At 41.7% G+C, this 25177-nt stretch overlaps 1 long non-coding RNA gene across 1 annotated transcript; it reads right to left on the bottom strand.

The window, feature by feature from the left end:
• Window positions 1–2577: 2577 nt before the first annotated feature.
• LOC144372860 (uncharacterized) lies at window positions 2578–24598 on the bottom strand. Its single transcript, XR_013432712.1, has 5 exons — window positions 24481–24598; window positions 19005–19154; window positions 13530–13679; window positions 8048–8197; window positions 2578–2721 (listed from the first exon to the last, which is right to left on the bottom strand). It is a non-coding gene; the product is annotated as an uncharacterized LOC144372860 (long non-coding RNA).
• Window positions 24599–25177: the final 579 nt, after the last annotated feature.

Below are 25177 nucleotides of genomic sequence, written 5' to 3'. Positions count from 1 at the left end.
TGTCAAAAGACTTGCTAGAAACAGTCCACTCCAAACCAAACAAACCGCCTTTCCTAGCTCTTCTCAGAACATGAGACCAAACCACAGACTGAAACCCACACCCACAAAGCCACCTCCTTCCCCCAAGTAGGTCTGTGACTACCCGCAGTGTCCTCTGACAGGTGGGCCATACTATGTTCCCCCGAAATGGCCTCTCCTGTCTCAGATCTGGACTCCTTGTCCTATTCTGTTAAGTTATCAGGAGCCAAGGGTGAGCCACTACCTGCTTTCTCAGGAAAGACCCCCTTCAGAGCTTCCTTGGCAATTGGCCATCCGCACATCTGTAGGTACCAAGAAAGACTGACTCTGTCCTTGGTAAATCCAAACAAGTGTGCCCACTGAAACTGCCACTGGGACTGCCTCTGGGTGCCTGGCTTCCTGGATCCAAAGTTCAGAGAGTTCCATCACCAAGGAAGTGTGGTGAGGTCACTTCCTTCAGGAACTGAATGAGGTCACTGCCTTGGAAACCACTCTGTCCTAACTGTTGCTTCCAAGGGTCCCATGAGATGGAGGCTGCCCCTGCTTCCTGTGACACTTTCACAAGTTAGAATGGTATATCAACCATAGGCACCCAGGAAAAGCTCTCCACACACGCCTGGTTTGGTCCATCTTGTCTACATTAAGAAGAGAGAGGCTCATTCAGACACATCTTTTCATCCTGACCAGGTTGTTTGCCACAGAAGATGACTTCTGCTCTCTCAGGTCCTTCCTTTCTGCCTACATCTTCTCCAGGGATCATTTCTGCATGGACCTTTGAGGTTCTCAGCAGGTGGAAGATCCCCTACCTTCCTGTATTGTAAGACCAACTCTGTCCCTGCTCTTCTGTAAAGTTAGATTGAGGGAAAAGTAAATGCTTGGGGTTAAGAACATGTTCGATTTGGGTTAGAAATCATTCTGCTGGATGAAGAATGGTATTGGGAACCTGTGATATTTATAATAATATAGAGGTGAAATATATGTATGAAAACAGAAATCAAAGTAAGATTTGAAGGCCAGAAGGGCATTGGGCCCTTGATTGGAATACTTAGCTTTGAATTACATTCTGTACAGATGTCTCTGTCAAATCCATATACAATGGCATAGGACCTTGTACCTTGGATGATTGAATGTAGAAGAGAAGATCCAGTCAAAAAGGGATAGTAGGTAGGATTAGGAAGATAGTCAGTAGGTTTAGGAAGAAGAGTGGGTATAATATTTGGACCAAAAGTTCTTTAGCAATAGGGTGTCTGTTAGAGTGAATGTAAATGTCAGCACATGTGAAGAGTCAGTCACAATGATGAACTGGGGAAGATATGTAGGAAAGCAGATATGAATATAGACATTAGGAAATCAGGAAAAGTATAAAGTGAGTGATAGGCTTTGACATTTTCAACAGGGTTGAGGTTGAATATATAATCGAAGGCAGAAACAAATGTGTAGTCACCAATAGGATTGACATTTGAGATCATTAGGCAACCTGGACAAGGATGGTTTTAGTAATCCATGCTAACTTTCCAATTAGGCTTTGGTACAATCATAAGTGTGACCTTTGCATTTTGTGTCCAGAATATCACTGTGATAAAATATATATGTAGATCAGGTGACATGAGTATTTCTTCAACTATTTTTGGGAGCAATGTATTGAAGACGTATAAATTAGCATTCGGGGGTACAAATAGGTATACCCAGGGTGTATGAGTATAGAGATAATGCATGAATAGACCACACTGTGAATAAAGAATATAACTGGTTCCAATTTAAATAATGGATTGAATTGATATCTGAAAATATATAGGAAATCTTATATTGATACAGGATCATTCATTCCAACCAGTTATACATCTAATGGTAATATTAGGGTGATGGTTTACCATGAGGGGTGTGTGAGTTTTGGTTCCAAAGTGATTAAGGAAATCCAAAATAATATGCTTGGAAAGAAGTCTCATGAAAAGACCAGTCAAGAAACATGGAGGAATACATGTGTTCTGAAGCAGGATTTGATTGAAAGTGAACCAAATGCCTAGAAATTTGTGAACATGAGGATGAAATATATATCCTATGATGTGCATCAACTGAAGAAATAGTAATGTGCCAGTGTTGAATAAAAATAAATGTCCAAATATACATCATGTCCCATAGGAGTCTACTTGCATTGATGTTAAATAGGGTCAGTTACTGAAGAAATGTTAGGATTTCTATTCACCATTCACTGAAGTTAGTTTTCAGTACTAGGAAACAAATACGTATTTCAGGTGGATGAATATTTCTGAGAATAATCTTGTGAAAAGTTGATTATAAATCCACATACATGAACATGAATTTAGGGAGTGTAAAATAAGACACATATATTTTATATTTTGAAAAATCTGGAGAGTGTGTGTGTGTATATATACATAGATATATATACACAAACACAAACACAGAGACATTAAGAAGTAAAAATATATATGCCAATTGAAATTCATCATGAAATATATATCATTTAAAGATCCAAAAATATTTATTTTACTGAACATGGATGTATGTATCATGTTGTTCAAGTAGGAAGCTCACCCATAGGTTGATTTTCAGTTCAAACAGCATTTAGGAGGACTGATTTCTTCTCACAGATTGTATCTGCCAAGTCAGCCACCTCAAAAGAATGTAGCTGGGAAACCAGGTAGGATTCTGTATGTGCATGTAAAAAGACATGTGCTGAATAGGCTGCAAAGAAAGGGAGACAGGAATTCACATATTTGTTAAGTTTAAAAACACATGGAGATCTATTACATTGGACTAGATTCATAACATGTACCCTTTATAATTCAAAAGGCCTGTCCAACTACGCCTCATGCCTCCTCTGTACTGCTAGTATTTTTATTCTGATTGGGTTATTTTTCTCTATCATATTATGATTCGTAGTCAGAGTCTAGTAGGGTATGGGTTAGTGTCAGGGATTCAGTTTTTGGAATGGAAAATAGGAAAATAAATCCAATGTTTATGCAAATATGTTCTACACAAAATCTTCCCACAATCATCCAGAAAAATGCCTTGACAATACCCTTGCCCCATGTAAGACGCAATTCGAGAAGAAGAGTTAGAAAATCATTGAATACATATGTGGAATGAAAAATGCTCAGGAGTTCACAACTTTGGAGGTGGTAGAGGAGTTTCCAGAAGTAAGGGACAGGATAAACACTCCACAAACATGGAGCTCTGCTGGCCTAAAGACTTCTTGAGAAACTGCCTCTGAGAATGGGCTTTTCAAATATATGTTGTTGTCAGGAGCTTTAGCTTCTTTTGTAGTGAGACCATCAAAGCTGGGTCTTCATCTATGTGACCTGGAGGATATGGTTTCTGATTTTCCAATGAACATGAGACAGAAGTGCTGAATTCTCTCTTTGTAGGTAAACTGTGGCCATTGGGGGCTAAGTGTCTTCCCGTGAGGACTCTGAAGCCATTTGGTCATCCTCCACTTTTCGTGGTGTTTCTTGCTGCTGCACTAGGAGTTTGGTATTTGCTTCACGAAATACAAGGAGTTTAACTGGGACACAGTGCTGGAGGGAGTTCTGTCACGTGTGGTGGGTCAGGGTCCTAGGAGAATGCACCAACCATGATTCTATCTTACAGAGCGTGGCCCCTTGACCATAGCAACCTGATTCTGAACATTGTTCTGAAACCTCTTCATATAACAAGATGCCTTTACATATAAGGGTCTGCTGGGTGCACCATGTCAGTCACAAGCCATTTGGAAGCCCATCGCAGATCCACATGGCCCCACCACAGATGTTTTATCACACACCTGCACACCACTGCTCTAGGCCCACTACTCAGCAGGCCCCACCATACTGGCATCTCGGTTCTTCATCATTTTCATGAAACCCGTCAATCAAGGTACCTGTCTGGTACACTCATGATCAGCAACAGGACATCCAAAGGTTCTCCAGTGCCACCTGGTCATGGGAATTTCAAAGATTGCATGGTATTTATCTAGCCGTTTTTAAAGGATGAAGTTGGAGGCACTGTGGGTTTCCATTCATTCAGGAACCATTAAATGGTGAGAAAGATCATTTCAATGAAATCTCTGGAGAACTCTAACAAACAAGGCTTCCCAAAGAGTGGCCAAAACGTCACATGAAACCAGGCCCACTGAGGTGTACAATGTGAGGTCCATGTGTGTTTTGACTCTCAACTATGGCTGCCAGGTCTTTAAGAATAAAATCATGTGATATCCTGGCTGAGATTCCCAGTGTTCTGTGGAAAGTCACCCTGGGCTTCGATCTCAGTTTCCAGGGGGGGCTCTCATGAGTGGCCTCGGAAAATCCCAACTCAATTCATGGCAATACTTCTCTGAGTTCAGTTCCAGAACTCAGTCTCCAAGGGAATCACACCAGAGTTCAAGCCCAGGCGGACCCAGTCCTCTCTTCCACCGCCACACAAATGACCACAATTCAAACCAAAACACTGCCAAAAGGCCCTCATCTTCTTCCATATAGACAATACTCATAACCTCTGGCTGGAGGTTTCCATGAGGGGCGCAGCCTAAGACAGTGTCCACAATAAGCTCCCTTGCCCATCATTTGCCTAATGTCAGGGTGGCCTGGACACCCTTCCTTTGAACCAGGAGTGATCAAATAGGCCTGCCTTTAATACTGCTCAGCTTCTCCGCTTGGAGGCCTGCTGATCTTGGGGTATAGATTCTTTGTGTGAATTGGAGTCATGAGAAAACCCAAGCACATAATGGCTAGCCTCTGCAGGGCTTTGAAAAACTCATTTGACCCAAAGGATCCCTATTCTCACTTGATGGAGGACAGGAACCTTACAGAGGAAGGCAAGAGACTTCATCCACATTGACTGCTTTTTTGCCATATTGGCTATGGATGCACATATGGGATCTTTCTTGAGATCCATCAGGTGCTGACAATCTAAGCCACAGCCTTACACAGGGCCAAGAGGCTGATTCAGACACATCCCTTTGCAAAGCAATTAAGCAAAGACCCACAAGTGATGCCCGTTCGTTTGCATTTGAAAACTGTTTTCTTCAGGCTTCACAAAAGGGTGTCCTGAGGCAAAGACCTTGCTGACATCCAGGGAAACAGAACAATAGGTAAGCAAAAGGCCCAAAGCAGGGTTTCTCCACTGAGAACTTAATGGGCCCACTGATATCTGAGTTTTCTGAGATGCTCACTATTCATTTCAGCTATCTAGTACATGGCAATGTCACCAAGCTTGGAGGTGGTACATATCTTGGACACAAAACCATGAGCCTATTCTGCAGAGTGGCCAGAATTCAGGAAAAAACCAGAAATTTAGGAAGATAGTAGGATTTGCCCATGGATAAGGCAAGCCCCAGTCCATTCATAAATTGGGCAGGATGAATGCTGGAAGCTTTCTACTAGACAGGACACATCCATTGATGCATTCTCTTTTCTAATGTCTACAACCACGGACACAGTGCGATACACAGACATAGCAACACTCGCCTTGTCAAAAGACTTGCTAGAAACAGTCCACTCCAAACCAAACAAACCGCCTTTCCTAGCTCTTCTCAGAACATGAGACCAAACCACAGACTCACACCCACACACACAAAGCCACCTCCTTCCCCCAAGTAGGTCTGTGACTACCCGCAGTGTCCTCTGACAGGTGGGCCATACTATGTTCCCCCGAAATGGCCTGTCCTGTCTCAGATCTGGACTCCTTGGCCTATTCTGTTAAGTTATCAGGAGCCAGGGGTGAGCCACTACCTGCTTTCTCAGGAAAGACCCCCTTCAGAGCTTCCTTGGAAATTGGCCATCCGCACATCTGTAGGTACCAAGAAAGAGTGACTCTGTCCTAGGTAAATCCAAACAAGTGAGCCCACTGGGACTGGCACTGGGACTGCCTCTGGGTGCCTGGCTTCCTGGATCCCAAGTTCAGAGAGTTCCATCACCAAGGAAGTGTGGTGAGGTCACTTCCTTCAGGAACTGAATGAGGTCACTGCCTTGGAAACCACTCTGTTGCTTCCAAGGGTCCCATGAGATGGAGGCTGCCCCCTGCTTCCTGTGACACTTTCACAAGTTAGAATGGTATATCAACCATAGGCACCCAGGAAAAGCTCTCCACACAGGCCTGGTTTGGTCCATCTTGTCTACATTAAGAAGAGAGAGGCTCATTCAGACACATCTTTTCATCCTGACCAGGTTGTTTGCCACAGAAGATGACTTCTGCTCTCTCAGGTCCTTCCTGGCTGCCTACATCTTCTCCAGGGATCATTTCTGCATGGACCTTTGAGGTTCTCAGCAGGTGGAAGATCCCCTACATTCCTGTATTGTAAGACCAACTCTGTCCCTGCTCTTCTGTAAAGTTAGATTGAGGGAAAAGTAAATGCTTGGGGTTAAGAACATGTTCGATTTGGGTTAGAAATCATTCTGCTGGATGAAGAATGGTATTGGGAACCTGTGATATTTATAATAATATAGAGGTGAAATATATGTATGAAAACAGAAATCTAAGTAAGATTTGAAGGCCAGAAGGGCATTGGGCCCTTGATTGAAATACTTAGCTTTGAATTACTTTCTGTACAGATGTCTCTGACAAATCCATATACAATGGCATAGGACCTTGTACCTTGGATGATTGAATGTAGAAGAGAAGATCCAGTCAAAAAGGGATAGTAGGTAGGATTAGGAAGATAGTCAGTAGGTTTAGGAAGAAGAGTGGGTATAATATTTGGACCAAAAGTTCTTTAGCAATAGGGTGTCTGTTAGAGAGTGAATGTAAATGTCAGCACATGTGAAGAGTCAGTCACAATGATGAACTGGGGAAGATATGTAGGAAAGCAGATATGAATATAGACATTAGGAAATCAGGAAAAGTATAAAGTGAGTGATAGGCTTTGACATTTTAAACAGGGTTGAGGTTGAATATATAATCTAAGGCAGAAACAAATGTGTAGTCACCAATAGGATTGACATTTGAGAGCATTAGGCAACCTGGACAAGGATGGTTTTAGTAATCCATGCTAACTTTCCAATTAGGCTTTGGTACAATCATAAGTGTGACCTTTGCATTTTGTGTCCAGAATATCACTGTGATAAAATATATATGTAGATCAGGTGACATGAGTATTTCTTCAACTATTTTTGGGAGCAATGTATTGAAGACGTATAAATTAGCATTCGGGGGTACAAATAGGTATACCCAGGGTCTATGAGTATAGAGATAATGCATGAATAGACCACACTGTGAATAAAGAATATAACTGTTTCCAATTTAAATAATGGATTGAATTGATATCTGAAAATATATAGGAAATCTTATATTGATACAGGATCATTCATTCCAACCAGTTACACATCAAATGGAAATCTTAGGGTGATGGATTACCATGAGGGGTGTGTGAGTTTTGGTTCCAAAGTGATTATGGAAATCCAAAATAATATGCTTGGAAAGAAGTCTCATGAAAAGACCAGTCAAGAAACATGGAGGAATACATGTGTTCTGAAGCAGGATTTGATGGAAAGTGAACCAAATGCCTAGAAATTTGTGAACATGAGGATGAAATATATATCCTATGATGTGTATCAAGTGAAGAAATAGTAATGTGCCAGTGTTGAATAAAAATAAATGTCTAAATACACATCATGTCCCATAGGAGTCTACTTGCATTGATGTTAAACAGGGTCAGTTACTGAAGAAATGTTAGGACTTCTATTCACCATTCACTGAAGTTAGTTTTCAGTACTAGGAAACAAATACGTATTTCAGGTGGATGAATATTTCTGAGAATAATCTTGTGAAAAGTTGATTATAAATCCACATACATGAACATGAATTTAGGGAGTGTAAAATAAGACACATATATTTTATATTTTGAAAAATCTGGAGAGTGTGTGTGTGTATATATACATAGATATATATACACAAACACAAACACAGAGACATTAAGAAGTAAAAATATATATGCCAATTGAAATTGATCATGAAATATATATGATTTAAAGATCCAAAAATATTTATTTTACTGAACATGGATGTATGTATCATGTTGTTCAAGTAGGAAGCTCACCCATAGGTTGATTTTCAGTTCAAACAGCATTTAGGAGGAGTGATTTCTTCTCACAGATTGTATCTGCCAAGTCAGCCACCTCAAAAGAATGTAGCTGGGAAACCAGGTAGGATTCTGTATGTGCATGTAAAAAGCCATGTGCCGAATAGGCTGCAAAGAAAGGGAGACAGGAATTCACATATTTGTTAAGTTTAAAAACACATGGAGATCTATTACATTGGACTGGATTCATAACATGTACCCTTTATAATTCAAAAGGCCTGTCCAACTACGCCTCATGCCTCCTCTGAACTGCTAGTATTTTTATTCTGTTTGGGTTATTTTTCTCTATCATATTATGATTCGTAGTCAGAGTCTAGTAGGGTATGGGTTAGTGTCAGGGATTCAGTTTTTGGAATGGAAAATAGGAAAATAAATCCAATGTTTATGCAAATATGTTCTCCACAAAATCTTCCCACAATCATCCAGAAAAATGCCTTGACAATACCCTTGCCCCATGTAAGACGCAATTCGAGAAGAAGAGTTAGAAAATCATTGAATACATATGTGGAATGAAAAATGCTCAGGAGTTCACAACTTTGGAGGTGGTAGAGGAGTTTCCAGAAGTAAGGGACAGGAGAAACACTCCACAAACATGGAGCTCCGCTGGCCTAAAGACTTCTTGAGAAACTGCCTCTGAGAATGGGCTTTTGAAATATATGTTCTTGTCAGGAGCTTTAGCTTCTTTTGTAGTGAGACCATCAAAGCTGGGTCTTCATCTATGTGACCTGGAGGATATGGTTTCTGATTTTCCAATGAACATGAGGCAGAAGTGCTGAATTCTCTCTTTGTAGGTAAAGTTTGGCCATTGGGGGCTAAGTGTCTCCCCGTGGGGACTCTGAAGCCATTTGGTCATCCTCCACTTTTCGTGGTGTTTCTTGCTGCTGCACTAGGAGTTTGGTATTTGCTTCACGAAATACAAGGAGTTTAACTGGGACACAGTGCTGGAGGGAGTTCTGTCACGTGTGGTGGGTCAGGGTCCTAGGAGAATGCACCAACCATGATTCTATCTTACAGAGCGTGGCCCCTTGACCATAGCAACCTGATTCTGAACATTGTTCTGAAACCTCTTCATATAACAAGATGCCTTTACATATAAAAGTCTGCTGGGTGCACCGTGTCAGTCACAAGCCATTTGGAAGCCCATCGCAGATCCACATGGCCCCACCACAGATGTTTTATCACACACCTGCACACCACTGCTCTAGGCCCACTACTCAGCAGGCCCCACCATACTGGCATCTCTGTTCTTCATCATTTTCATGAAACCCGTCAATCAAGGCACCTGTCTGGTACACTCATGATCAGCAACAGGACATCCAAAGGTTCTCCAGTGCCACCTGGTCATGGGAATTTCAAAGATTGCATGGTATTTATCTAGCCGTTTTTAAAGGATGAATTTGGAGGCACTGTGGGTTTCCATTCATTCAGGAACCATTAAATGGTGAGAAAGATCATTTCAATGAAATCTCTGGAGAACTCTAACAAACAAGGCTTCCCAAAGAGTGGCCAAAACGTCACATGAAACCAGGCCCACTGAGGTGTACAATGTGAGGTCCATGTGTGTTTTGACTCTCAACTATGGCTGCCAGGTCTTTAAGAATAAAATCATGTGATATCCTGGCTGAGATTCCCAGTGTTCTGTGGAAAGTCACCCTGGGCTTCGATCTCAGTTTCCAGGGGGGGCTCTCATGAGTGGCCTCGGAAAATCCCAACTCAATTCATGGCAATACTTCTCTGAGTTCAGTTCCAGAACTCAGTCTCCAAGGGAATCACACCAGAGTTCAAGCCCAGGCGGACCCAGTCCTCTCTTCCACCGCCACACAAATGACCACAATTCAAACCAAAACACTGCCAAAAGGCCCTCATCTTCTTCCATATAGACAATACTCATAACCTCTGGCTGGAGGTTTCCATGAGGGGCGCAGCCTAAGACAGTGTCCACAATAAGCTCCCTTGCCCATCATTTGCCTAATGTCAGGGTGGCCTGGACACCCTTCCTTTGAACCAGGAGTGATCAAATAGGCCTGCCTTTAATACTGCTCAGCTTCTCCGCTTGGAGGCCTGCTGATCTTGGAGTATAGATTCTTTGTGTGAATTGGAGTCATGAGAAAACCCAAGCACATAATGGCTAGCCTCTGCAGGGCTTTGAAAAACTCATTTGACCCAAAGGATCCCTATTCTCACTTGATGGAGGACAGGAACCTTACAGAGGAAGGCAAGAGACTTCATCCACATTGACTGCTTTTTTGCCATATTGGCTATGGATGCACATATGGGATCTTTCTTGAGATCCATCAGGTGCTGACAATCTAAGCCACAGCCTTACACAGGGCCAAGAGGCTGATTCAGACACATCCCTTTGCAAAGCAATTAAGCAAAGAGCCACAAGTGATGCCTGTTCGTTTGCATTTGAAAACTGTTTCCTTCAGGCTTCACAAAGGGGTGTCCTGAGGCAAAGACCTTGCTGACATCCAGGGAAACAGAACAATAGGTAAGCAAAAGGCCCAAAGCAGGGTTTCTCCACTGAGAACTTAATGGGCCCTCTGATATCTGAGTTTTCTGAGATGCTCACTATTCATTTAAGCTATCTAGTACATGGCAATGTCACCAAGCTTGGAGGTGGTACATATCTTGGACACAAAACCATGAGCCTATTCTGAAGAGGGGCCAGAATTCAGGAAAAAACCAGAAATTTAGGAAGATAGTAGGTTTTGCCCATGGATAAGGCAAGCTCCAGTCCATTCATAAATTGGGCAGGATGAATGCTGGAAGCTTTCTACTAGACAGGACACATCCATTGATGCATTCTCTTTTCTAATGTCTACAACCACGGACACAGTGCGATACACAGACATAGCAACACTCGCCTTGTCAAAAGACTTGCTAGAAACAGTCCACTCCAAACCAAACAAACCGCCTTTCCTAGCTCTTCTCAGAACATGAGACCAAACCACAGACTCACACCCACACCCACAAAGCCACCTCCTTCCCCGAAGTAGGTCTGTGACTACCCGCAGTGTCCTCTGGCAGGTGGGCCATACTATGTTCCCCCGAAATGGCCTGTCCTGTCTCAGATCTGGACTCCTTGGCCAATTCTGTGAAGTTATCAGGAGCCAGGGGTGAGCCACTACCTGCTTTCTCAGGAAAGACCCCCTTCAGAGCTTTCTTGGCAATTGGCCATACTCACATCTTTAGGTACCAAAAAAGACTGACTCTGTCCTCTGTAAATCCAAACAAGTGAGCCCACTGGGACTGGCACTGGGACTGCCTCTGGGTGCCTGGCTTCCTGGATCCCAAGTTCAGAGAGTTCCATCACCAAGAAAGTGTGGTGAGGTCACTTCCTTCAGGAACTGAATGAGGTCACTGCCTTGGAAACCACTCTGTCCTAACTGTTGCTTCCAAGGTTCCCATGAGATGGAGGCTGCCCCTGCTTCCTGTGACACTTTCACAAGTTAGAATGGTATATCAACCATAGGCACCCAGGAAAAGCTCTCCACACAGGCCTGGTTTGGTCCATATTGTCTACATTAGAAAAGAGAGGCTCATTCAGACACATCTTTTCATCCTGACCAGGTTGTTTGCCACAGAAGATGACTTCTGCTCTCTCAGGTCCTTCCTGGCTGCCTACATCTTCTCCAGGGATCATTTCTGCATGGACCTTTGAGTTTCTCAGCAGGTGGAAGTTCCCCTACATTCCTGTATTGTAAGACCAACTCTGTCCCTGCTCTTCTGTAAAGTTAGATTTAGGGAAAAGTAAATGCTTGGGGTTAAGAACATGTTCGATTTGGGTTAGAAATCATTCTGCTGGATGAAGAATGGTATTGTGAACCTGTGATATTTATAATAATATAGAGGTGAAATATATGTATGAAAACAGAAATCTAAGTAAGATTTGAAGGCCAGAAGGGCATTGGGAGCTTGATTGAAATACTTAGCTTTGAATTACATTCTGTACAGATGTCTCTGACAAATCCATATACAATGGCATAGGACCTTGTACCTTGGATGATTGAATGTAGAAGAGAAGATCCAGTCAAAAAGGGATAGTAGGTAGGATTAGGAAGATAGTCAGTAGGTTTAGGAAGAAGAGTGGGTATAATATTTAGACCAAAAGTTCTTTAGCAATAGGGTGTCTGTTAGAGAGTGAATGTAAATGTCAGCACATGTGAAGAGTCAGTCACAATGATGAACTGGGGAAGATATGTAGGAAAGCATATATAAATATAGACATTAGGAAATCAGGAAAAGTATAAAGTGAGTGATAGGATTTGACATTTTCAACAGGGTTGAGGTTAAATATATAATCTAAGGCAGAAACAAATGTGCAGTCACCAATAGGATTGACATTTGAGAGCATTAGGAAACTTGGACAAGGATGGTTTTAGTAATCCATGCTAACTTTCCAATTAGGCTTTGGTACAATCATAAGTGTGACCTTTGCATTTTGTGTCCAGAATATCACTGTGATAAAATATATATGTAGATCAGGTGACATGAGTATTTCTTCAACTATTTTTGGGAGCAATGTATTGAAGACGTATAAATTAGCATTCGGGGGTACAAATAGGTATACCCAGGGTCTATGAGTATAGAGATAATGCATGAATAGACCACACTGTGAATAAAGAATATAACTGGTTCCAATTTAAATAATGGATTGAATTGATATCTGAAAATATATAGGAAATCTTATATTGATACAGGATCATTCATTCCAACCAGTTATACATCTAATGGTAATATTAGGGTGATGGTTTACCATGAGGGGTGTGTGAGTTTTGGTTCCAAAGTGATTATGGAAATCCAAAATAATATTCTTGGAAAGAAGTCTCATGAAAAGACCAGTCAAGAAACATGGAGGAATACATGTGTTCTGAAGCAGGATTTGATTGAAAGTGAACCAAATGCATAGAAATTTGTGAACATGAGGATGAAATATATATCCTATGATGTGCATCAACTGAAGAAATAGTAATGTACCAGTGTTGAATAAAAATAAATGTCTAAATACACATCATGTCCCATAGGAGTCTACTTGCATTGATGTTAAATAGGGTCAGTTACTGAAGAAATGTTAGGATTTCTATTCACCATTCACTGAAGTTAGTTTTCAGTACTAGGAAACAAATACGTATTTCAGGTGGATGAATATTTCTGAGAATAAGCTTCTGAAAGTTGATTATAAATCCACATACATGAACATGAATTTAGGGAGTGTAAAATAAGACACATATATTTTATATTTTGAAAAATCTGGAGAGTGTGTGTGTGTATATATACATAGATATATATACACAAACACAAACACAGAGACATTAAGAAGTAAAAATATATATGCCAATTGAAATTCATCATGGAATATATATCATTTAAAGATCCAAAAATATTTATTTTACTGAACATGGATGTATGTATCATGTTGTTCAAGTAGGAAGCTCACCCATAGGTTGATTTTCAGTTCAAACAGCATTTAGGAGGAGTGATTTCTTCTCAGAGATTGTATCTGCCAAGTCAGCCACCTCAAAAGAATGTAGCTGGGAAACCAGGTAGGATTCTGTATGTGCATGTAAAAAGACATGTGCCGAATAGGCTGCAAAGAAAGGGAGACAGGAATCCACATATTTGTTAAGTTTAAAAACACATGGAGATCTATTACATTGGACTAGATTCATAACATGTACCCTTTATAATTCAAAAGGCCTGTCCAACTACGCATCATGCCTCCTCTTAACTGCTAGTATTTTTATTCTGTTTGGGTTATTTTTCTCTATCATATTATGATTCGTAGTCAGAGTCTAGTAGGGTATGGGGTAGTGTCAGGGATTCAGTTTTTGGAATGGAAAATAGGAAAATAAATCCAATGTTTATGCAAATATGTTCTACACAAAATCTTCCCACAATCATCCAGAAAAATGCCTTGACAATAACCTTGCCCCATGTAAGACGCAATTCGAGAAGAAGAGTTAGAAAATCATTGAATACATATGTGGAATGAAAAATGCTCAGGAGTTCACAACTTTGGAGGTGGTAGAGGAGTTTCCAGAAGTAAGGGACACGATAAACACTCCACAAACATGGAGCTCTGCTGGCCTAAAGACTTCTTGAGAAACTGCCTCTGAGAATGGGCTTTTGAAATATATGTTGTTGTCAGGAGCTTTAGCTTCTTTTGTAGTGAGACCATCAAAGCTGGGTCTTCATCTATGTGACCTGGAGGATATGGTTTCTGATTTTCCAATGAACATGAGGCAGAAGTGCTGAATTCTCTCTTTGTAGGTAAACTGTGGCCATTGGGGGCTAAGTGTCTCCCCGTGGGGACTCTGAAGCCATTTGGTCATCCTCCACTTTTCGTGGTGTTTCTTGCTGCTGCACTAGGAGTTTGGTATTTGCTTCACGAAATACAAGGAGTTTAACTGGGACACAGTGCTGGAGGGAGTTCTGTCACGTGTGGTGGGTCAGGGTCCTAGGAGAATGCACCAACCATGATTCTATCTTACAGAGCATGGCCCCTTGACCATAGCAACCTGATTCTGAACATTGTTCTGAAACCTCTTCATATAACAAGATGCCTTTACATTTAAGGGTCTGCTGGGTGCACCATGTCAGTCACAAGCCATTTGGAAGCCCATCGCAGATCCACATGGCCCCACCACAGATGTTTTATCACACACCTGCACACCACTGCTCTAGGCCCACTACTCAGCAGGCCCCACCATACTGGCATCTCGGTTCTTCATCATTTTCATGAAACCCGTCAATCAAGGCACCTGTCTGGTACACTCATGATCAGCAACAGGACATCCAAAGGTTCTCCAGTGCCACCTGGTCATGGGAATTTCAAAGATTGCATGGTATTTATCTAGCCGTTTTTAAAGGATGAAGTTGGAGGCACTGTGGGTTTCCATTCATTCAGGAACCATTAAATGGTGAGAAAGATCATTTCAATGAAATCTCTGGAGAACTCTAACAAACAAGGCTTCCCAAAGAGTGGCCAAAACGTCACATGAAACCAGGCCCACTGAGGTGTACAATGTGAGGTCCATGTGTGTTTTGACTCTCAACTATGGCTGCCAGGTCTTTAAGAATAAAATCATGTGATATCCTGGCTGAGATTCCCAGTGTTCTGTGGAAAGTCACCCTGGGCTTCGATCTCAGTTTCCAGGGGGGGCTCTCATGAGTGGCCTCGGAAAATCCCAACTCAATTCATGGCAATACTTCTCTGAGTTCAGTTCCAGAACTCAGTCTCCAAGGGAATCACACCAGAGTTCAAGCCCAGGCGGACCCAGTCCTCTCTTCCACCGCCACACAAATGACCACAATTCAAACCAAAACACTGCCAAAAGGCCCTCATCTTCTTCCATATAGACAGTACTCATAACCTCTGGCTGGAGGTTTCCATGAGGGGCGCAGCCTAAGACAGTGTCCACAATAAGCTCCCTTGCCCATCATTTGCCTAATGTCAGGGTGGCCTGGACACCCTTCCTTTGAACCAGGAGTGATCAAATAGGCCTGCCTTTAATACTGCTCAGCTTCTCCGCTTGGAGGCCTGCTGATCTTGGGGTATAGATTCTTTGTGTGAATTGGAGTCATGAGAAAACCCAAGCACATAATGGCTAGCCTCTGCAGGGCTTTGAAAAACTCATTTGACCCAAAGGATCCCTATTCTCACTTGATGGAGGACAGGAACCTTACAGAGGAAGGCAAGAGACTTCATCCACATTGACTGCTTTTTTGCCATATTGGCTATGGATGCACATATGGGATCTTTCTTGAGATCCATCAGGTGCTGACAATCTAAGCCACAGCCTTACACAGGGCCAAGAGGCTGATTCAGACACATCCCTTTGCAAGGAATTAAGCAAAGAGCCACAAGTGATGCCCGTTCGTTTGCATTTGAAAACTGTTTTCTTCAGGCTTCACAAAGGGGTGTCCTGAGGCAAAGACCTTGCTGACATCCAGGGAAACAGAACAATAGGTAAGCAAAAGTCCCAAAGCAGGGTTTCTCCACTGAGAACTTAATGGGCACACTGATATCTGAGTTTTCTGAGATGCTCACTATTCATTTCAGCTATCTAGTACATGGCAATGTCACCAAGCTTGGAGGTGGTACATATCTTGGACGCAAAACCATGAGCCTATTCTGAAGAGGGGCCAGAATTCAGGAAAAAACCAGAAATTTAGGAAGATAGTAGGTTTTGCCCATGGATAAGGCAAGCCCCAGTCCATTCATAAATTGGGCAGGATGAATGCTGGAAGCTTTCTACTAGACAGGACACATCCATTGATGCATTCTCTTTTCTAATGTCTACAACCACGGACACAGTGCGATACACAGACATAGCAACACTCGCCTTGTCAAAAGACTTGCTAGAAACAGTCCACTCCAAACCAAACAAACCGCCTTTCCTAGCTCTTCTCAGAACATGAGACCAAACCACAGACTCACACCCACACCCACAAAGCCACCTCCTTCCCCCAAGTAGGTCTGTGACTACCCGCAGTGTCCTCTGACAGGTGGGCCATACTATGTTCCCCCGAAATGGCCTGTCCTGTCTCAGATCTGGACTCCTTGGCCAATTCTGTGAAGTTATCAGGAGCCAGGGCAGAGCCACTACCTGCTTTCTCAGGAAAGACCCCCTTCAGAGCTTTCTTGGCAATTGGCCATCCTCACATCTGTAGGTACCAAGAAAGAGTGACTCTGTCCTAGGTAAATCCAAACAAGTGAGCCCACTGGGACTGGCACTGGGACTGCCTCTGGGTGCCTGGCTTCCTGGATCCCAAGTTCAGAGAGTTCCATCACCAAGGAAGTGTGGTGAGGTCACTTCCTTCAGGAACTGAATGAGGTCACTGCCTTGGAAACCACTCTGTTGCTTCCAAGGGTCCCATGTGATGGAGGCTGCCCCCTGCTTCCTGTGACACTTTCACAAGTTAGAATGGTATATCAACCATAGGCACCCAGGAAAAGCTCTCCACACAGGCCTGGTTTGGTCCATCTTGTCTACATTAAGAAGAGAGAGGCTCATTCAGACACATCTTTTCATCCTGACCAGGTTGTTTGCCACAGAAGATGACTTCTGCTCTCTCAGGTCCTTCCTGGCTGCCTACATCTTCTCCAGGGATCATTTCTGCATGGACCTTTGAGGTTCTCAGCAGGTGGAAGATCCCCTACATTCCTGTATTGTAAGACCAACTCTGTCCCTGCTCTTCTGTAAAGTTAGATTGAGGGAAAAGTAAATGCTTGGGGTTAAGAACATGTTCGATTTGGGTTAGAAATCATTCTGCTGGATGAAGAATGGTATTGGGAACCTGTGATATTTATAATAATATAGAGGTGAAATATATGTATGAAAACAGAAATCTAAGTAAGATTTGAAGGCCAGAAGGGCATTGGGCCCTTGATTGAAATACTTAGCTTTGAATTACTTTCTGTACAGATGTCTCTGACAAATCCATATACAATGGCATAGGACCTTGTACCTTGGATGATTGAATGTAGAAGAGAAGATCCAGTCAAAAAGGGATAGTAGGTAGGATTAGGAAGATAGTCAGTAGGTTTAGGAAGAAGAGTGGGTATAATATTTGGACCAAAAGTTCTTTAGCAATAGGGTGTCTGTTAGAGAGTGAATGTAAATGTCAGCACATGTGAAGAGTCAGTCACAATGATGAACTGGGGAAGATATGTAGGAAAGCAGATATGAATATAGACATTAGGAAATCAGGAAAAGTATAAAGTGAGTGATAGGCTTTGACATTTTAAACAGGGTTGAGGTTGAATATATAATCTAAGGCAGAAACAAATGTGTAGTCACCAATAGGATTGACATTTGAGAGCATTAGGCAACCTGGACAAGGATGGTTTTAGTAATCCATGCTAACTTTCCAATTAGGCTTTGGTACAATCATAAGTGTGACCTTTGCATTTTGTGTCCAGAATATCACTGTGATAAAATATATATGTAGATCAGGTGACATGAGTATTTCTTCAACTATTTTTGGGAGCAATGTATTGAAGACGTATAAATTAGCATTCGGGGGTACAAATAGGTATACCCAGGGTCTATGAGTATAGAGAAAATGCATGAATAGACCACACTGTGAATAAAGAATATAACTGGTTCCAATTTAAATAATGGATTGAATTGATATCTGAAAATATATAGGAAATCTTATATTGATACAGGATCATTCATTCCAACCAGTTACACATCAAATGGAAATATTAGGGTGATGGATTACCATGAGGGGTGTGTGAGTTTTGGTTCCAAAGTGATTATGGAAATCCAAAATAATATGCTTGGAAAGAAGTCTCATGAAAAGACCAGTCAAGAAACATGGAGGAATACATGTGTTCTGAAGCAGGATTTGATGGAAAGTGAACCAAATGCCTAGAAATTTGTGAACATGAGGATGAAATATATATCCTATGATGTGTATCAAGTGAAGAAATAGTAATGTGCCAGTGTTGAATAAAAATAAATGTCTAAATACACATCATGTCCCATAGGAGTCTACTTGCATTGATGTTAAACAGGGTCAGTTACTGAAGAAATGTTAGGACTTCTATTCACCATTCACTGAAGTTAGTTTTCAGTACTAGGAAACAAATACGTATTTCAGGTGGATGAATATTTCTGAGAATAATCTTGTGAAAAGTTGATTATAAATCCACATACATGAACATGAATTTAGGGAGTGTAAAATAAGACACATATATTTTATATTTTGAAAAATCTGGAGAGTGTGTGTGTGTATATATACATAGATATATATACACAAACACAAACACAGAGACATTAAGAAGTAAAAATATATATGCCAATTGAAATTGATCATGAAATATATATGATTTAAAGATCCAAAAATATTTATTTTACTGAACATGGATGTATGTATCATGTTGTTCAAGTAGGAAGCTCACCCATAGGTTGATTTTCAGTTCAAACAGCATTTAGGAGGAGTGATTTCTTCTCACAGATTGTATCTGCCAAGTCAGCCACCTCAAAAGAATGTAGCTGGGAAACCAGGTAGGATTCTGTATGTGCATGTAAAAAGCCATGTGCCGAATAGGCTGCAAAGAAAGGGAGACAGGAATTCACATATTTGTTAAGTTTAAAAACACATGGAGATCTATTACATTGGACTAGATTCATAACATGTACCCTTTATAATTCAAAAGGCCTGTCCAACTACGCCTCATGCCTCCTCTGAACTGCTAGTATTTTTATTCTGTTTGGGTTATTTTTCTCTATCATATTATGATTCGTAGTCAGAGTCTAGTAGGGTATGGGTTAGTGTCAGGGATTCAGTTTTTGGAATGGAAAATAGGAAAATAAATCCAATGTTTATGCAAATATGTTCTCCACAAAATCTTCCCACAATCATCCAGAAAAATGCCTTGACAATACCCTTGCCCCATGTAAGACGCAATTCGAGAAGAAGAGTTAGAAAATCATTGAATACATATGTGGAATGAAAAATGCTCAGGAGTTCACAACTTTGGAGGTGGTAGAGGAGTTTCCAGAAGTAAGGGACAGGAGAAACACTCCACAAACATGGAGCTCCGCTGGCCTAAAGACTTCTTGAGAAACTGCCTCTGAGAATGGGCTTTTGAAATATATGTTCTTGTCAGGAGCTTTAGCTTCTTTTGTAGTGAGACCATCAAAGCTGGGTCTTCATCTATGTGACCTGGAGGATATGGTTTCTGATTTTCCAATGAACATGAGGCAGAAGTGCTGAATTCTCTCTTTGTAGGTAAACTGTGGCCATTGGGGGCTAAGTGTCTCCCCGTGGGGACTCTGAAGCCATTTGGTCATCCTCCACTTTTCGTGGTGTTTCTTGCTGCTGCACTAGGAGTTTTGGTATTTGCTTCACGAAATACAAGGAGTTTAACTGGGACACAGTGCTGGAGGGAGTTCTGTCACGTGTGGTGGGTCAGGGTCCTAGGAGAATGCACCAACCATGATTCTATCTTACAGAGCGTGGCCCCTTGACCATAGCAACCTGATTCTGAACATTGTTCTGAAACCTCTTCATATAACAAGATGCCTTTACATATAAGGGTCTGCTGGGTGCACCATGTCAGTCACAAGCCATTTGGTAGCCCATCGCAGATCCACATGGCCCCACCACAGATGTTTTATCACACACCTGCACACCACTGCTCTAGGCCCACTACTCAGCAGGCCCCACCATACTGGCATCTCTGTTCTTCATCATTTTCATGAAACCCGTCAATCAAGGCACCTGTCTGGTACACTCATGATCAGCAACAGGACATCCAAAGGTTCTCCAGTGCCACCTGGTCATGGGAATTTCAAAGATTGCATGGTATTTATCTAGCCGTTTTTAAAGGATGAAGTTGGAGGCACTGTGGGTTTCCATTCATTCAGGAACCATTAAATGGTGAGAAAGATCATTTCAATGAAATCTCTGGAGAACTCTAACAAACAAGGCTTCCCAAAGAGTGGCCAAAACGTCACATGAAACCAGGCCCACTGAGGTGTACAATGTGAGGTCCATGTGTGTTTTGACTCTCAACTATGGCTGCCAGGTCTTTAAGAATAAAATCATGTGATATCCTGGCTGAGATTCCCAGTGTTCTGTGGAAAGTCACCCTGGGCTTTGATCTCAGTTTCCAGGGGGGGCTCTCATGAGTGGCCTCGGAAAATCCCAACTCAATTCATGGCAATACTTCTCTGAGTTCAGTTCCAGAACTCAGTCTCCAAGGGAATCACACCAGAGTTCAAGCCCAGGCGGACCCAGTCCTCTCTTCCACCGCCACACAAATGACCACAATTCAAACCAAAACACTGCCAAAAGGCCCTCATCTTCTTCCATATAGTCAATACTCATAACCTCTGGTTGGAGGTTTCCATGAGGGGCGCAGCCTAAGACAGTGTCCACAATAAGCTCCCTTGCCCATCATTTGCCTAATGTCAGGGTGGCCTGGACACCCTTCCTTTGAACCAGGAGTGATCAAATAGGCCTGCCTTTAATACTGCTCAGCTTCTCCGCTTGGAGGCCTGCTGATCTTGGGGTATAGATTCTTTGTGTGAATTGGAGTCATGAGAAAACCCAAGCACATAATGGCTAGCCTCTGCAGGGCTTTGAAAAACTCATTTGACCCAAAGGATCCCTATTCTCACTTGATGGAGGACAGGAACCTTACAGAGGAAGGCAAGAGACTTCATCCACATTGACTGCTTTTTTGCCATATTGGCTATGGATGCACATATGGGATCTTTCTTGAGATCCATCAGGTGCTGACAATCTAAGCCACAGCCTTACACAGGGCCAAGAGGCTGATTCAGACACATCCATTTGCAAAGCAATTAAGCAAAGAGCCACAAGTGATGCCCGTTTGTTTGCATTTGAAAACTGTTTTCTTCAGGCTTCACAAAGGGGTGTCCTGAGGCAAAGACCTTGCTGACATCCAGGGAAACAGAACAATAGGTAAGCAAAAGGCCCAAAGCAGGGTTTCTCCACTGAGACTTTAATGGGCCCACTGATATCTGAGTTTTCTGAGATGCTCACTATTCATTTCAGCTATCTAGTACATGGCAATGTCACCAAGCTTGGAGGTGGTACATATCTTGGACACAAAACCATGAGCCTATTCTGAAGAGGGGCCAGAATTCAGGAAAAAACCAGAAATTTAGGAAGATAGTAGGTTTTGCCCATGGATAAGGCAAGCCCCAGTCCATTCATAAATTGGGCAGGATGAATGCTGGAAGCTTTCTACTAGACAGGACACATCCATTGATGCATTCTCTTTTCTAATGTCTACAACCATGGACACAGTGCGATACACAGACATAGCAACACTCGCCTTGTCAAAAGACTTGCTAGAAACAGTCCACTCCAAACCAGACAAACCGCCTTTCCTAGCTCTTCTCAGAACATGAGACCAAACCACAGACTCACACCCACACCCACAAAGCCACCTCTTTCCCCCAAGTAGGTCTGTGACTACCCGCATTGTCCTCTGACTGGTGGGCCATACTATGTTCCCCCGAAATGGCCTGTCCTGTATCAGATCTGGACTCCTTGGCCAATTCTGTGAAGTTATCAGGAGCCAGGGGTGAGCCACTACCTGCTTTCTCAGGAAAGACCCCCTTCAGAGCTTTCTTGGCAATTGGCCATCCTCACATCTGTAGGTACCAAGAAAGACTGACTCTGTCCTCGGTAAATCTTAACAAGTGAGCCCACTGGGACTGGCACTGGGACTGCCTCTGGGTGCCTGGCTTCCTGGATCCCAAGTTCAGAGAGTTCCATCACCAAGGAAGTGTGGTGAGGTCACTTCCTTCAGGAACTGAATGAGGTCACTGCCTTGGAAACCACTCTGTTGCTTCCAAGGGTCCCATGAGATGGAGGCTTCCCCCTGTTTCCTGTGACACTTTCACAAGTTAGAATGGTATATCAACCATAGGAACCCAGGAAAAGCTCTCCACACAGGCCTGGTTTGGTCCATATTGTCTACATAAAGAAGAGAGAGGCTCATTCAGACACATCTTTTCATCCTGACCTGGTTGTTTGCCACAGAAGATGACTTCTGCTCTCTCAGGTCCTTCCTGGCGGCCTACATCTTCTCCAGGGATCATTTCTGCATGGACCTTTGAGATTCTCAGCAGGTGGAAGATCCCCTACATTCCTGTATTGTAAGACCAAATCTGTCCCTGCTCTTCTGTAAAGTTAGATTGAGGGAAAAGTAAATGCTTGGGGTTAAGAACATGTTTGATTTGGGTTAGAATTCATTCTGCTGGATGAAGAATGGTATTGGGAACCTGTGATATTTATAATAATATAGAGGTGAAATATATGTATGAAAACAGAAATCTAAGTAAGATTTGAAGGCCAGAAGGGCATTGGGCCCTTGATTGAAATACTTAGCTTTGAATTACATTCTGTACAGATGTCTCTGACAAATCCATATACAATGGCATAGGACCTTGTACCTTGGATGATTGAATGTAGAAGAGAAGATCCAGTCAAAAAGGGATAGTAGGTAGGATTAGGAAGATAGTCAGTAGGTTTAGGAAGAAGAGTGGGTATAATATTTGGACCAAAAGTTCTTTAGCAATAGGGTGTCTGTTAGAGAGTGAATGTAAATGTCAGCACATGTGAAGAGTCAGTCACAATGATGAACTGGGGAAGATATGTAGGAAAGCAGATATGAATATAGACATTAGGAAATCAGGAAAAGTATAAAGTGAGTGATAGGATTTGACATTGTCAACAGGGTTGAGGTTGAATATATAATCTAAGGCAGAAACAAATGTGTAGTCACCAATAGGATTGACATTTGAGAGCATTAGGCAACCTGGACAAGGATGGTTTTAGTAATCCATGCTAACTTTCCAATTAGGCTTTGGTACAATCATAAGTGTGACCTTTGCATTTTGTGTCCAGAATATCACTGTGATAAAATATATATGTAGATCAGGTGACTTGAGTATTTCTTCAAATATTTGTGGGAGCAATGTATAGAAGACGTATAAATTAGCATTCGGGGGTACAATTAGGTATACCCAGGGTCTATGTGTATAGAGATAATGCATGAATAGACCACATTGTGAATAAAGAATATAACTGGTTCCAATTTAAATAATGGATTGAATTGATATCTGAAAATATATAGGAAATCTTATATTGATACAGGATCATTCATTCCAACCAGTTATACATCTAATGGTAATATTAGGGTGATGGTTTACCATGAGGGGTGTGTGAGTTTTGGTTCCAAAGTGATTATGGAAATCCAAAATAATATGCTTGGAAAGAAGTCTCATGAAAAGACCAGTCAAGAAACATGGAGGAATACATGTGTTCTGAAGCAGGATTTGATGGAAAGTGAACCAAATGCCTAGAAATTTGTGAACATGAGGATGAAATATATATCCTATGATGTGCATCAAGTGAAGAAATAGTAATGTGCCAGTGTTGAATAAAAATAAATGTCTAAATACACATCATGTCCCATAGGAGTCTACTTGCATTGATGTTAAACAGGGTCAGTTACTGAAGAAATGTTAGGACTTCTATTCACCATTCACTGAAGTTAGTTTTCAGTACTAGGAAACAAATACGTATTTCAGGTGGATGAATATTTCTGAGAATAATCTTGTGAAAAGTTGATTATAAATCCACATACATGAACATGAATTTAGGGAGTGTAAAATAAGACACATATATTTTGTATTTTGAAAAATCTGGAGACTGTGTGTGTGTATATATACATAGATATATATACACAACACAAACACAGAGACATTAAGAAGTAAAAATATATATGCCAATTGAAATTCATCATGAAATATAGATCATTTAAAGATCCAAAAATATTTATTTTACTGAACATGGATGTATGTATCATGTTGTTCAAGTAGGAAGCTCACCCATAGGTTGATTTTCAGTTCAAACAGCATTTAGGAGGAGTGATTTCTTCTCACAGATTGTATCTCCCAAGTCAGCCACCTCAAAAGAATGTAGCTGGGAAACCAGGTAGGATTCTGTATGTGCATGTAAAAAGACATGTGCTGAATATGGTGCAAAGAAAGGGAGACAGGAATTCAGATATTTGTTAAGTTTAAAAACACATGGAGTTCTATTACATTGGACAGGATTCATAACATGTACCCTTTATAATTCAAAAGGCCTGTCCAACTATGCCTCATGCCTCCTCTGTACTGCTAGTATTTTTATTCTGTTTGGGTTATTTTTCTCTATCATATTATGATTCGTAGTCAGAGTCTAGTAGGGTATGGGTTAGTGTCAGGGATTCAGTTTTTGGAATGGAAAATAGGAAAATAAGTCCAATGTTTATGCAAATATGTTCTACACAAAATCTTCCCACAATCATCCAGAAAAATGCCTTGACAATACCCTTGCCCCATGTAAGACGCAATTCGAGAAGAAGAGTTAGAAAATCATTGAATACATATGTGGAATGAAAAATGCTCAGGAGTTCACAACTTTGGAGGTGGTAGAGGAGTTTCCAGAAGTAAGGGACAGGAGAAACACTCCACAAACATGGAGCTCTGCTGGCCTAAAGACTTCTTGAGAAACTGCCTCTGAGAATGGGCTTTTGAAATA

Source organism: Ictidomys tridecemlineatus, unplaced genomic scaffold, assembly GCF_052094955.1.
Source record: "Ictidomys tridecemlineatus isolate mIctTri1 unplaced genomic scaffold, mIctTri1.hap1 Scaffold_176, whole genome shotgun sequence".
Classification (NCBI taxonomy): Eukaryota; Metazoa; Chordata; class Mammalia; order Rodentia; family Sciuridae; genus Ictidomys; species Ictidomys tridecemlineatus.
Note: the sequence above shows the minus strand (reverse complement) of the source record. Positions and strands in the feature narration are given on the sequence as shown.